The sequence below is a fragment of the Pisolithus orientalis genome (genome assembly GCF_024613125.1).
Source record: "Pisolithus orientalis strain OTSU chromosome Unknown F5J12scaffold_38, whole genome shotgun sequence".
NCBI lineage: Eukaryota > Fungi > Basidiomycota > Agaricomycetes > Boletales > Pisolithaceae > Pisolithus > Pisolithus orientalis.
In genome coordinates, this window is record NW_026260819.1 from 79,515 (window position 1) to 93,529 (window position 14,015).

Consider the following 14,015-nt stretch of genomic DNA (forward strand, 5'->3'; position numbering starts at 1 on the left):
GACCAAATAGCTCAGTGGTTAGAGCACCTGGTTGAAACCTGGGAGGTCCAGGGTTCAATCCCCTGTCTGGTCGCATTTATTGCAACAGGTTATGAGCCCCGGGCGCTTGTGGTAATGTCCTGATAAGTCCTTTCTGCTTAAGGCAATGGATTCCCACAGCTGGGATTTCCCCATTAAGACCTACTTGTGCCTCAGTAAGACCTTTACCGGAGGCAACAATGTGTAAGCCCTACCAATTAAGGCAAAATGGCCCCTGAGCCATCTAAGACCTTTGCAGGAGGCAGCATGTGTAAGACCTACCACTTAAGGCAGTTGCCAATTTAGGCAGTGATTTCCCACGCTTGCGCCTTGTTGCTGTGCACTGGATTAGGGGAGGCTGTTGCAAGTGTAGTACTCCAGCACTCAGCAACACTAGTCCCTACTAGCACTTGGTGGTTAAACCACACCAAGTAAGCCTAGATACCTTGACCAAATAGCTCAGTGGTTAGAGCACCCGGTCGAAACCTGGGAGGTCCAGGGTTCAATCCCCTGTCTGGTCGCATTTATTGCAACACAACAATAGCGCTTTCCTGGAGGCGGAGACACTCCCCATCACTGAATATGCCTCTGCTGCAACCACCTGCCCTTTAGACCTAGACCTCTGGCACAGAAGGCTTGCCCACCACCATGTGGCTGGTGTTAAGTCACTTCTAGAGCGAAATTTGGTCACTGGCATGACACTAGACTCAAAGTCCTCCCCTGATCCCATCTGTGAACCATGTCTGGCTGGAAAAGCCCAGAGAGTGGTGGAAGCTCTCCCCAGCTCAATTGGAGGACTCTGGTGATGAAGAAGACTCTGATGATGAGTTGGCCATGTCTGCAGCGTTTCCAGATGAACCTCTTACATTTGCAGAAGCCATGAGTCGTCCCTAGACCCCCTGGATGCAAAGTCATTGGCTCCGAGTGGGTATTCAAGGTCAAGAGGAATGCTGATGGCTCCATAAATCGCTACAAGGCCAGACTGGTCGCAAAAGGCTACAATCAGCGCCCTGGCTTTGATTATCTCGAGGTCTTTGCTCCTACAGTGCGCCTTGCCTCTGTCAGAGTGGTTCTAGCTCTTGCAGCTCTTAAGGACCTCCATCTGCGCTCTGTGGACATCTCCCATGCCTACCTGAATGGGGAAATGGACTGTGAAGTCTATATGGCACTGTTCATATTAGGTGCCTGTGCACCTCAGGACTGCATTTCTCCTCTGTGTTATTTCTACCTAACCCTACAGACATGTAGTGTACACTTAGCTTCGCTCTAAGTGTCCTTGGTTTGCTTTTGTTTATTGTTTACCTTTGTTTATCATTTTTGCGCACTTACTGTTGTGTGCCCAGTGAAATTTTCTTCAGTCTCTTACACTGGGCACAAGGTATGTCTTATGTAGTATTCCCTTGAATAAAGTCTCTTACACTGGGCACAAGTGGCCTCAGTTTGTGGATATCTTAACAGGTTATGAGCCCCGTGCTCTAGGATTCTCAGCACTCGTTGGTCGCCACGTAATCCACCTCTGCGCAAAACCTCGACCCAAAAGAACCACACACTCGTGCGCTACAGCTCACTCTTTGAGCTCCCAGCTTCCAGACTCACCCCATCCACCCCATCCTTCTCCTTTCGACTCGAAATTCGCCACCATGGCTGAGGACCATGCCAACTCGTCGCCCTCTGTCGCAAAACTCACTGCCTCCAACTACTCGACCTGGAAAGGCGAAATGAAGGCTGTCCTGCGCACAAAAGGGCTCTGGACCATTGTTAGTGGTCTGGAAAAGCGCCCTGATGACTCCAAAGTCGAAGCTCAGGCCAAATGGGACCTTAGAGCGGACAGGGCAGCTGGAGAACTCTACCTGGCGCTTTCTAGTGAGCAGAGGACCCATGTAGATGCTGTGCAGGATGATCCTGTACAGATCTGGAACACCCTAGCCTCCATCCACCTCCAGCAGCGCCCTGGAGCTCGTTTTAATGCCTGGGATGACTTCTTCTCGATCAGGAAGGCCCCAGATGAGTCCCTGACCTCCCTAATCGCTAGAATCGAAGATTCCATGTCCAAAATCCAGGAATTGCGCCCTAGGGATCCCTCTACCCCCTACTCCATCAAGGACTTGGACAATGAACTTGTCTGCATGGCTATGGTTCGCTTTCTAGGCGAAGAATATGCGCATTTTGCGTCCTCCTTACTCCTATTCCACTCTCTGGACAAAGAGAAACTAAAAGAGGCATTCTTGGCTGAAGAATCGCAGCGCAGGCGTCGCCCTGATGCCAGTACATCAGAGACCGCGCTTTTAACCTCCTCTGGCGATTGCAGGTGCCTAGCTTCCTCGGTTTGCTCGTTCTGCGAATATTCAGGGCACTGCATCCACAAATGCCCTAACATTGCGAGATCTAAAGCCTACTATCGCTCTCAGAAGAACAGGAAGGAAAAGAAGACTCCAAAAACCGCAAATCAAGCATCTGCTTCGTCCCCTTCGCCCCAGGCCTCTGGCTCATCGCCCTCTACCTCCTGGCAAAATCAGAGCGCTTCCCAAGCTGTGGAATTCGCAGGAAATGCAAGTCTTCGCTTCCCTGACCCCTCTTCCCTCCTCTGCCCTCTGCAGCTCGATGCTGACGTCCTTTGGATCGCAGACTCGGGGGCCACTGCTCATATGACACCCCATCGCCATTGGCTGCGAAATTACAGCCAAAAACGCGTTCCTATCAAGCTGGCAGACAATAAGTTGATCTACTCAGCTGGGGTTGGGTCTGTAGTGTTTGAGCCTGTGGTGGGAGGTAGAAAGCGTCGCCCTGTGGAATTTAGCAATGTCCTGCATGTGCCAGACCTTCGAAATAATCTATTATCTGTCTTATATCTCTGTCGCAACAAGGGCTTTACTGTGACCATCAATTCTTCGCAGATGGCATTTAGGCTGCGCTCCCAACATTCCCTCTTCATTGCACGAATTTCAGACAACAACTCAGCCTTCCTGGAGGGGGAGACTGTTCCCCTCACTGAGTATGCCTCTGCAGCAAGCACTCTGCCTCTGGATTTCGACCTATGGCACAGGAGACTTGCTCACCACAACCTGATTGGTGTCAAATCACTGCTGGAGCGAAATCTGGTCACTGGGATGACCCTAGACTCCAAATCCTCCCCTGACCCCATCTGTGAACCATGCCTGGCTGGAAAGATGCATGCAAACCCCTTCCCCACTGCTTCCTGGCGCGCTTCTAGGCCTCTGGAACTCGTCCACAGCGATGTACACCATGTAGGGCATGCCTCCTTCTCAGGCTACAAGTATTGGGTCACATTCATTGATGATTTCACTCGCTATCGCTTTGTTTTGCCTCTGAAAGCGAAATCTGAGGTCTTTGAGGCCTTCAAGACCTTCAAGGCCTTTGCTGAGAACCAGAGCGAAAGAAAAATCAAGATTTTGCGGGATGACAAGGGAGGGGAGTATATGAGCAACTCCTTCATCGATTTCACCACCAAATGCGGAATTCTGCGCCAGCACACAGTCAGAAATCGACCACAGCAAAATGGAGTGGCAGAGCGAGCCAATAGACTGCTCTCTGAGCGACTCACTGCAATGCTAGATGAGTCTGGCCTTCCTAAGGCCTTCTGGGGAGAGTGCCTAGCCTCCTTGGTCCATGTTTGGAACAGATGCCCCACTGAAGCAGTCCAAAATGCGACCCCCTATGAACTATGGCATGGGAGAAAGCCAGATGTCTCCCACCTTCGAGTTTGGGGGTGTACCGCCTATGTGCACATCCAGAAGGACAAGAGGCGACCCCTGGAGTCCCACATGGAGAAATGTGTGTTTATAGGTTACCCTGAAGGCTACAAAGGCTGGAAATTCTACAATCCCACCACAAAGCGCACAATCATCTCAGAAAGGGCTGATTTTGATGAGAGGTACTTCCCTCTGTCCACTCGCCCTTCCTCACCTTCCCTACCTGTGCCTTTGGCTTCCAAACCTACCCAAAATGCGCCAGTAGCTCCTATGCCCTCCATTCCAACCCCTACAGCGCAATACTACCATCCAAGCACAGATCTGGACACTGATAGCGAAACTGATGATGATCTGGATCAGGGGGGAGAGATTGAGCCTGTGGCAGCTGATCCAGACCCCATACAGCCTCCTGTCGCAATTCCAGAGGTCATACCTCCTCCCCCTCGCACTCCCTCGCCTCCACCACCTCCTAGACCTGCCAGTCCCATTGGAATTGGTGCCAGACTGCCTGCTAGGCGCAGACAGAAGCCCAGAGACTGGTGGAAGCTGTCTCCTGCGCAATTAGAGGATGTGGATGACCCTGATGACAGTGATGATGAACTGGCCATGTCTGCATCCATCCCTGATGAGCCACTCACATTTGCAGAGGCTATGCGTCGCCCTGATGCAGATAAGTGGAGAGAGGCAGCCCTGGAGGAGTTGGCTGCTCACCAGAGCAATGGGACTTGGAAACTCGTCCCTAGACCTGCTGGGAGCAAGGTGATAGGCTCCAAATGGGTATTCAAGGTGAAGAGGAATGCAGATGGCTCTATAGATCGCTACAAAGCGAGATTGGTCGCCAAAGGGTATAACCAGCGCCCTGGATTCGATTATCTCGAAGTCTTCGCTCCAACAGCTCGCCTTTCATCAATTAGAGTCATCCTGGCTCTTGCAGCTCTCCAGGACCTTCATCTTCGCTCTGTGGATGTCTCTCATGCCTATCTCAATGGGGAGATGGACTGTGAGGTCTACATGACCCAACCAGAAGGATTTGTGGAGGGAGACCCAAAATCTCAGGTGTGCCTGCTCCAGAAAGCGATCTATGGCAGCAAACAGGGCGGAAATCGCTGGAACAAGAAGATGCGCTCTGTGCTCGAGTCCCTTGGCTTCAGACAGACCTACTCTGATGCTAGCATCTATATCTACTCCAAGGATGGAGTAACCATCATTCTGCCTGTGTTTGTGGATGATATGACTCTAGCTTCGAAATCTGAGACTGCCATCAACTCCTTTGTCTCACAACTGAGCCAGCACTTCAAAATTCGCGATCTGGGCCCTACAACTCAACTCCTGGGCATCAAAATCGACAGAGACCGCCCCAATCGCTCCATATCCATCTCCCAGCGACAATACTGCCTGGATGTCTTGACCAGATTTGGAATGGCAGACTGTAAGCCCATTTCCACACCTATGGAACCCAATCTTCGCCTATCTCGCCAGCAATCGCCTCAGAACCCTCAGGAAGTCGAACAAATGCGCCAGGTTCCCTATCTATCTGCTGTGGGTGCCCTGATGTACTTGGCCACCACAACTCGACCAGATATAGCCTATACTGTCGGAGTACTGGCCAGATTCAACTCTAACCCAGGCTGGGCTCACTGGCAAGCTGTAAAACACCTGATGCGCTACCTGAAAGGCACTCTGGACTATTCCATCACCTATGCTCCTGATCCTTCGACCTCTGAGCTATTTACAACCTTTTCTGATGCTGATCATGGTGGTTGCAAGGATTCTGGTCGCTCCACTGGTGGATATGTGGTCAAGATGGGTACTGGTGCAGTTTCCTGGTCCTCCAAGCTACAGGGAGTGGTCGCTTTGTCCACCACTGAAGCAGAGTATATTGCTGCAGTCCAAGCAGGCAAGGAGATCAAGTGGATGCGAAATCTGTTGCAGGAAATTGGCCTCCCTCTCCCAGATGCTTCTACCCTTCGCATTGACAACCAATCTGCGATCTCTGTGGCCAAGAACCCAGAACATCATGGGAGGATGAAGCAACTTGACCTCTGCTACTACTGGCTAAGAGATGCAGTTCAGCAGAACCTGATTTCGCCTATTTTTGTCCCTACAGTGGACCAGGCTGCCGATCTTCTCACCAAACCACTACATCACACCAAGGTCATCGGTTTCTGCAGGATGCTAGGACTTGGCGCATCAGGGGGGAGCAGTTGAGTGCAGAGGTGCACATTCAGGGGGGAGTGTTCATATTAGGTGCCTGTGCACCTCAGGACTGCATTTCTCCTCTGTGTTATTTCTACCTAACCCTACAGACATGTAGTGGACACTTAGCTTCGCTCTAAGTGTCCTTGGTTTGCTTTTGTTTATTGTTTACCTTTGTTTATCATTTTTGCGCACTTACTGTTGTGTGCCCAGTGAAATTTTCTTCAGTCTCTTACACTGGGCACAAGGTATGTCTTATGTAGTATTCCCTTGAATAAAGTCTCTTACACTGGGCACAAGTGGCCTCAGTTTGTGGATATCTTAACATACTCCCCTCCCTTGTCATCCCGCAAAATCTTGATTTTTCGTTCGCTCTGGTTCTCAGCAAAGGCCTTGAAGGTCTTGAAGGCCTCAAAGACCTCACATTTCGCTTTCAGAGGTAAAATGAAGCGATAGCGAGTGAAATCATCGATGAATGTGACCCAATACTTGTAGCCTGAGAAGGAGGCATGCCCTACATGGTGTACATCGCTGTGGATGAGTTCCAGAGGCCTAGAAGCATGCCAGGAAGTGGTGGGGAAGGGGTTTGCATGCATCTTTCCAGCCAGGTATGGTTTACAGATGGGGTCAGGGGAGGATTTGGACTCTAGGGTCATCCCAGTGACCAGATTTCGCTCCAGCAGCGATTTGACACCAATCAGGTTGTGGTGAGCAAGTCTCCTGTGCCATAGGTCGAGATCCAGAGGCAGAGTGCTTGCTGCAGAGGCATACTCAGTGAGGGGAACAGTCTGCCCCTCCAGGAAGGCCGAATTGTTATCTGAAATTCGTGCAATGATGAGGGGATGTTGGGAGCGCAGTCTAAAGGCCATTTGCGAAGAATTGATGGTCACAGTAAAGCCCTTTTTGCGACAGAGATATAACACAGATAATAGATTATTTCGCAGGTCTGGCACATGCAGGACATTGCTAAACTCCACAGGGCGACGCTTTCTACCTCCCACCACAGGCTCCAACACTACAGACCCAACCCCAGCTGAGTAGATTAATTTATTGTCTGCCAGCTTGATAGGAACGCGTTTTTGGCTCTAATTTCGCAGCCAATGGCGATGGGGCGTCATATGAGCAGTGGCCCCCGAGTCTGCGATCCAAAGGATGTCACCATCGAGCTGCAGAGGGCAGAGGAGGGAAGAGGGGTCAGGGAAGCGAAGACTTGCATTTCCTGCGAATTCCACAGCTTGGGAAGCGCTCTGATTTTGCAAGGAGGTAGAGGGCGATGAGCCAAAGGCTTGGGGCGATGGTGATGAAGCAGATGCTTGATTTGCGGTTTTTGAAGTCTTCTTTTCCTTCCTGTTCTTCTGAGAGCGATAGTAGGCTTTAGATCTCGCAATGTTAGGGCATTTGTGGATGCAGTGTCCTGAATATTCGCAGAACGAGCAAACCGACGAAGCTAGGCACTTGCAATCGCCAGAGGAGGTGAAAAGCGCGGTCTCTGATGTACTGGGATCAGGGCGACGCCTGCGCTGCCATTCTTCAGCCAAGAATGCCTCTTTTAGTTTCTCTTTGTCCAGAGAGTGGAATAGGAGCAAGGAGGACGCAAAATGCGCATATTCTTCGCCTAGAGAGCAAACCATAGCCATGCAGACCAGCTCATTGTCCAAGTCCTTGATGGAGTAGGGGGTAGAGGGGTCCCTGGGGCGCAATTCTACAGGACTGTACCTGGTGCCCAGTGTAAGAGACTGAAGAAAATTTCACTGGGCACAGAGCAGTAAGTGCGCAAAAATGATAAACAAATGTAAATAATAAATAAAAGCAAACAAATGTAAATAATAAAATGTCTGTAGGGTTAGACAGGGATAAAATAAAGGGAAAATGCGGTCTGAGGTGCACAGGCACCTAATATGACCACAAATGCCCTAACATTGCGAAATCTAAAGCCTACTATCGCTCTCAGCAGAACAGGAAGGAAAAGAAGACTCCAAAATCCGCAAATCAAGCATCTGCTTCGTCCCCTTCGCCCCAGGTCTCTGGCTCATCGCCCTCTATCCCCTTGCAAAATCAGCGCACTTCCCAAGCTGTGGAATTCGCAGGAAATGCAAGTCTTCGCTTCCCTGAACCCTCTTCCCTCCTCTGTCCTCTGCAGCTCGATGCTGATGTCCTTTGGATCGCAGACTCGGGGGCCACTGCTCATATGATGCCCCATCGCCATTGGCTGCGAAATTACAGCCAAAAACGTGTCCCTATCAAGCTGGCAGACAATAAGTTGATCTACTCAGCTGGGGTTGGGTCTGTAGTGGTTGAGCCCGTGGTGGGAGGTAGAAAGCGTCACCCTGTGGAGTTTAGCAATGTCCTGCATGTGCCAGACCTTCGAAATAATCTATTATCTGTCTTATATCTCTGTCGCAACAAGGGCTTTACTGTGACCATCAATTCTTCGCAGATGGCATTTAGGCTGCACTCCCAACATTCCCTCTTCATTGCACAAATTTCAGACAACAACTCGGCCTTCCTTGAGGGGGAGACTGTTCCCCTCACTGAGTATGCCTCTGCAGCAAGCACTCTGCCTCTGGATTTCCACCTATGGCACAGGAGACTTGCTCACCACAACCTGATTGGTGTCAAATCGCTGCTGGAGCGAAATCTGGTCACTGGGATGACCCTAGACTCCAAATCCTCCCCTGACCCCATATGTGAACCATGCCTGGCTGGAAAGATGCATGCAAACCCCTTCCCCACCGCTTCCTGGCGTGCTTCTAGGCCTCTGGAACTCGTCCACAGCGATGTACACCATGTAGGGCATGCCTCCTTCTCAGGCTACAAGTATTGGGTCACATTCATCGATGATTTCAGTCGCTATCGCTTTGTTTTGCCTCTGAAAGCGAAATCTGAGGTCTTTGAGGCTTTCAAGACCTTCAAGGCCTTTGCTGAGAACCAGAGCGAACGAAAAATCAAGATTTTGCTGGATGACAAGGGAGGGGAGTATATGAGCAATGCCTTCATCAATTTTACCACCCAATGCGGAATTCTGCGCCAGCACACAGTCAGAAATCGACCACAGCAAAATGGAGTGGCAGAGCGAGCCAATAGACTACTCTCTGAGCGGCTTACTGCGATGCTGGACAAGTCTGGCCTTTCTAAGGCCTTCTGGGGCGAGTGCCTAGCCTCCTTGGTCCATGTTTCGAACAGATGCCCCACTGAAGCGGTCCAAAATGCGACCCCCTATGAAGTATGGAATGGGAGAAAGCCAGATGTCTCCCACCTTCGAGTTTGGCGGTGTACTGCCTATGTGCACATCCAGAAGGACAAAAGGCGACCTCTGGAGTCCCACATGGAGAAATGTGTGTTTATAGGGTACCCTGAAGGCTACAAAGGCTGGAAATTCTACAATCCCACCACAAAGTGCACAATCATCTCAGAAAGGGCTGATTTTGATGAGAGGTACTTCCCTTTGTCCACTCGCCCTTCCACACCTTCCCTACCTGTGCCTCTCCCTCCAAAACCTACCCAAAATGCGCCAGTACCTCCTATACCCTCCATTCTACCCCCTACAGCGCAATACTACCATCCAAGCACAGATCTGGACACTGATAGCGAAACTGATAATGATCTGGATCAGGGGGGAGAGATTGAGCCTGTGGCAGCTGATCATACTGTTGAGATAACCACAGACTGAGGCCACTTGTGCCCAGTGTAAGAGACTATTATTCAAGGGAATACTACATAAGACATACCTTGTGCCCAGTGTAAGAGACTGAAGAAAATTTCACTGGGCACACAACAGTAAGTGCGCAAAAATGATAAACAAAGGTAAATAATAAACAAAAGCAAACCAAGGACACTTAGAGCGAAGCTAAGTGTCCACTACATGTCTGTAGGGTTAGGTAGAAATAACACAGAGGAGAAATGCAGTCCTGAGGTGCACAGGCACCTAATATGAACACATACCTCCTCCTCCTCGCACTGTTACAGTGGTGCCTCTGCACCTCTGTTCGCATTTTCATTTATTCTACTGTTATATGCTACACTAATGTGGTCTAACTTCACATTCCTAAACTATACAGTGTTGTGATATGTTGTGACTGGTTGTTTTCCCTTGTTTACCATTTTTGCGCACTTAGCAGTTGTATGTGCACAGTGTATTTTCTCTTCAGTCTCTGACACTGGGCACAAGGTAATGTCACTACTTAGCTAGTTTCTCTTCAGTCTCTGACACCGGGCACAAGGCCTTAAGGCTGGGTAAATTTATCAGGTTATGAGCCCCATGCTCCAGGACTTTCTGGACCCGTCATATGACACGTCATCAGTCTCTGCGCGAAATTTCGGCCCGCTACACCCACTCCCTCGGCCTCTACCGCATTTTCCTCGCACCCAAACTTCGAGACTCACCCCATCCATTCCCTGCTCTCCCTGTCTGCTCGAAACTCGCCCTAATGGCCGAAGAACACCCCCACCCATCGACCAATGTGTCAAAACTCACCTCCACCAACTATAACACCTGGAAGGGCGAGATGAAAGCTTTCCTTCGCACCAAGGGCCTCTGGACCATTGTCAGTGGCACTGAGAAGCGCCCTGATGACTCTAAACTCGAAGCTCAGACCAAATGGGACCTCAGAGCAGACAAGGCAGCTGGAGAACTCTATCTGGCGCTTTCTAATGAACAAAGGACCCATGTAGACACTGTACAGGATGATCCTGTACAAATCTGGTCCACCCTAGCTTCCACCCACCTTCAACAACATCCTGGAGCTCGTTTTAATGCTTGGGACGACTTCTTTTCGATCAGGAAGCAGCCAGATGAGTCCCTGAGCTCCCTTATCGCTAGAATCGAAGATTCTATGTCCAGGATCCAAGAACTTCGCCCTAGGGACAGCTCTAATCCCTATTCCATCAAGGATCTGGATAATGAGCTTGTGTGTATGGCTATGGTGCGCTCTCTGGGTGAGGAATATGCCCATTTTGCGTCATCACTACTGCTCTTCCACTCCCTGGACAAGGTGTTGAGATAACCACAAACTGAGGCCACTGATGCCCAGTGTACGAGACTAATATTGAGTAAATTAATACAGGACTGTACCTGGTGCCCAGTGTAAGAGACTGAAGAAAATTTCACTGGGCACAGAGCAGTAAGTGTGCAAAAATGATAAACAAATGTAAATAACAAATAAAAGCAAACCAAGGACACTTAGAGGGAAGCTAAGTGTCCACTACATGTCTGTAGGGTTAGACAGAGATAAAATGAAGGGAAAATGTGGTCTGAGGTGCACAGGCACCTAATATGAACACAAGGATAAGCTAAAGGAAGCGTTTCTGGCTGAAGAATCGCAGAGGAAGCGGCGCCCTGATGCAGGGGGATCAGACCACGCGTTATTCACCTACTCCGCTAATTGCAAGTGCCCAAATTCATCCCCTTGCTCGTTCTGTGATTATCAAGGGCACTGCATCCATAAGTGCGAAAGGATGGAAAGATCTAAGGCTTTCTACCGCTCTAGGAAGACATCATCTTGCCTGTTTTTGTGGATGATATGACTCTTGCTTCGTCTTCTGAAGCTGCCATAGACTCCTTCATCTCCCAACTCAGCCAGCACTTCAAACTGCGAGATCTAGGACCTACCACCCAACTCTTGGGCATCACAATTGACAGGGATAATGGGACTGGTAGGTCTAGGAGGTGCTGGAGGCGAGGGAGTGCGAGGAGGAGGAGGTATGATTTCTGGAATTGCGACAGGATGCTGTATGGGGTCTGGATCAGCTGCCACAGGCTCAATCTCTCCCCCTTGATCCAGATCATCATCACTGTCACTATCTGTGTCCAGATCTGTGCTTGGATGGTAGTATTGCGCTGTAGGGGGTGGAATGGAGGGTATAGGAGCTACTGGCGCATGTTGGGTAGGTTTGGAAGCAGGAGGCGCAGGTAGGGAAGGTGAGGAAGGGCGAGTGGACAGGGGGAAGTACCTCTCATCAAAATCAGCCACTCGCCCCAGAAGGCCTTGGGAAGGCCAGACTCATCCAGCATCGCAGTAAGCCGCTCAGAGAGCAGTCTATTGGCTCGCTCTGCCACTCCATTTTGCTGGGGTCGATTTCTGACTGTGTGCTGGCGCAGGATTCCGCATTTGGTGGTAAAATCGATGAAGGAGTTGTTCATATACTCCCCTCCCTTGTCATCCCACAAAATCTTGATTTTTCGTTCGCTCTGGTTCTCAGCAAAGGCCTTGAAGGTCTTGAAGGCCTCAAAAACCTCAGATTTCGCTTTCAGAGGCAAAAGAAAGCGATAGCGAGTGAAATCATTGATGAATGTGACCCAATACTTGTATCCTAAGAAGGTGGCATGGCCTACATGGTGTAGATCACTGTGGACGAGTTCCAGAGGCCTAGATGCACGCCAGGAAGCGGTGGGGAAGGGGTTTGCATGCATCTTTCCAGCCAGGCATGGTTCACAGATGGGGTCAGGGGAGGATTTGGAGTCTAGGGTCATCCCAGTGACCAGATTTCGCTCCAGCAGCGATTTGACACCAATCAGGTTGTGGTGAGCAAGTCTCCTGTGCCATAGGTCGAAATCCAGAGGCAGAGTGCTTGCTGCAGAGGCATACTCAGTGAGGGGAACAGTCTCCCCCTCAAGGAAGGCCGAGTTGTTGTCTGAGATTCGTGCAATGAAGAGGGAATGTTGGGAGCGCAGTCTAAAGGCCATCTGCGAAGAATTGATGGTCACAGTAAAGCCCTTGTTGCGACAGAGATATAAGACAGATAATAGATTATTTCGCAGGTCTGGCACATGCAGGACATTGCTAAACTCCACAGGGCGACGCTTTCTACCTCCCACCACAGGCTCAAACACTACAGACCCAACCCCAGCTGAGTAGATCAATTTATTGTCTGCCAGCTTGATAGGGACACGTTTTTGGCTGTAATTTCGCAGCCAATGGCGATGGGGCGTCATATGAGCAGTGGCCCCCGAGTCTGCGATGCAAAGGACGTCAGCATCGAGCTGCAGAGGACAGAGGAGGGAAGAGGGGTCAGGGAAGCGAAGACTTGCATTTCCTGCGAATTCTACAGCTTGGGATGCGCTCTGGTTTTGCATGGAGGTAGAGGGCGATGAGCCAGAGGTCTGGGGCAAAGGTGACGAAGCAGATGCTTGATTTGCGGTTTTTGGAGTCTTCTTTTCCTTCCTGTTCTTCTGAGAGCGATAGTAGGCTTTAGATTTCGCTATGTTAGGGCATTTGTGGATGCAGTGGCCTGAATATTCGCAGAACGAGCAAACCGATGAAGCTAGGCACTTGCAATCGCCAGAGGAGGTTAAAAGCATGGTCTCTGATGTACTGGCATCAGGGCGACGCCTGCGCTGCGATTCTTCAGCCAAGAATGCCTCTTTTAGTTTCTCTTTGTCCAGAGAGTGGAATAGGAGTAAGGAGGATGCAAAATGCGCATATTCTTCGCCTAGAGAGCAAACCATAGCCATCCAGACCCGCTCATTGTCCAAGTCCTTGATGGAGTAGGGGGTAGAGGGATCTCTAGGGCGCAATTCCTGGATTTTGGACATGGAATCTTCGATTCTAGCGATTAGGGAGGACAGGGACTCATCTGGGGCCTTCCTGATTGAAAAGAAGTCATCCCAGGCATTAAAACGAGCTCCAGGGCGCTGCTGGAGGTGGATGGAGGCCAGGGTGTTCCAGATCTGTACAGGATCATCCTGCACAGCATCTACATGGGTCCTCTGCTCACTAGAAAGCGCCAGGTAGAGTTCTCCAGCTGCCCCATCCACTCTAAGGTCCCATTTGGCATGAGCTTCGACTTTGGAGTCATCAGGGCGCTTTTCCAGACCACTAACAATGGTCCAGAGCCCTTTTGTGCGCAGGAAAGCCTTCATTTCGCCTTTCCAGGTCGAGTAGTTGGCAGCAGTGAGTTTAGCGACAGAGGGCGAAGAGTTGGCATGGTCGTCAGCCATGGTGGCGAATTTCGAGTTGAGAGGAGAAGGATAGGGTGAATGGGGTGAGTCTGGAAGCTGGGAGCTTGAAGATTGAGCTGTAGCGAGTGAGTGTGTGGTTCCTCTGGGTTGAGGTTTTGCACAGAGGTGGATTACGTGGCAACCAACGAGTGCTG

The 14,015-nt window shown here is 50.4% G+C and overlaps 2 non-coding genes across 2 annotated transcripts; both read left to right on the plus strand.

The window, feature by feature from the left end:
- On the plus strand, positions 1-73 carry F5J12DRAFT_t169. Its single transcript has one exon. It is a non-coding gene; the product is annotated as a tRNA-Phe (tRNA).
- Positions 74-466: 393 nt separating this feature from the next.
- Positions 467-539, plus strand: F5J12DRAFT_t170. Its single transcript has one exon. It is a non-coding gene; the product is annotated as a tRNA-Phe (tRNA).
- The last annotated feature ends 13,476 nt before the right edge of the window (positions 540-14,015 follow it).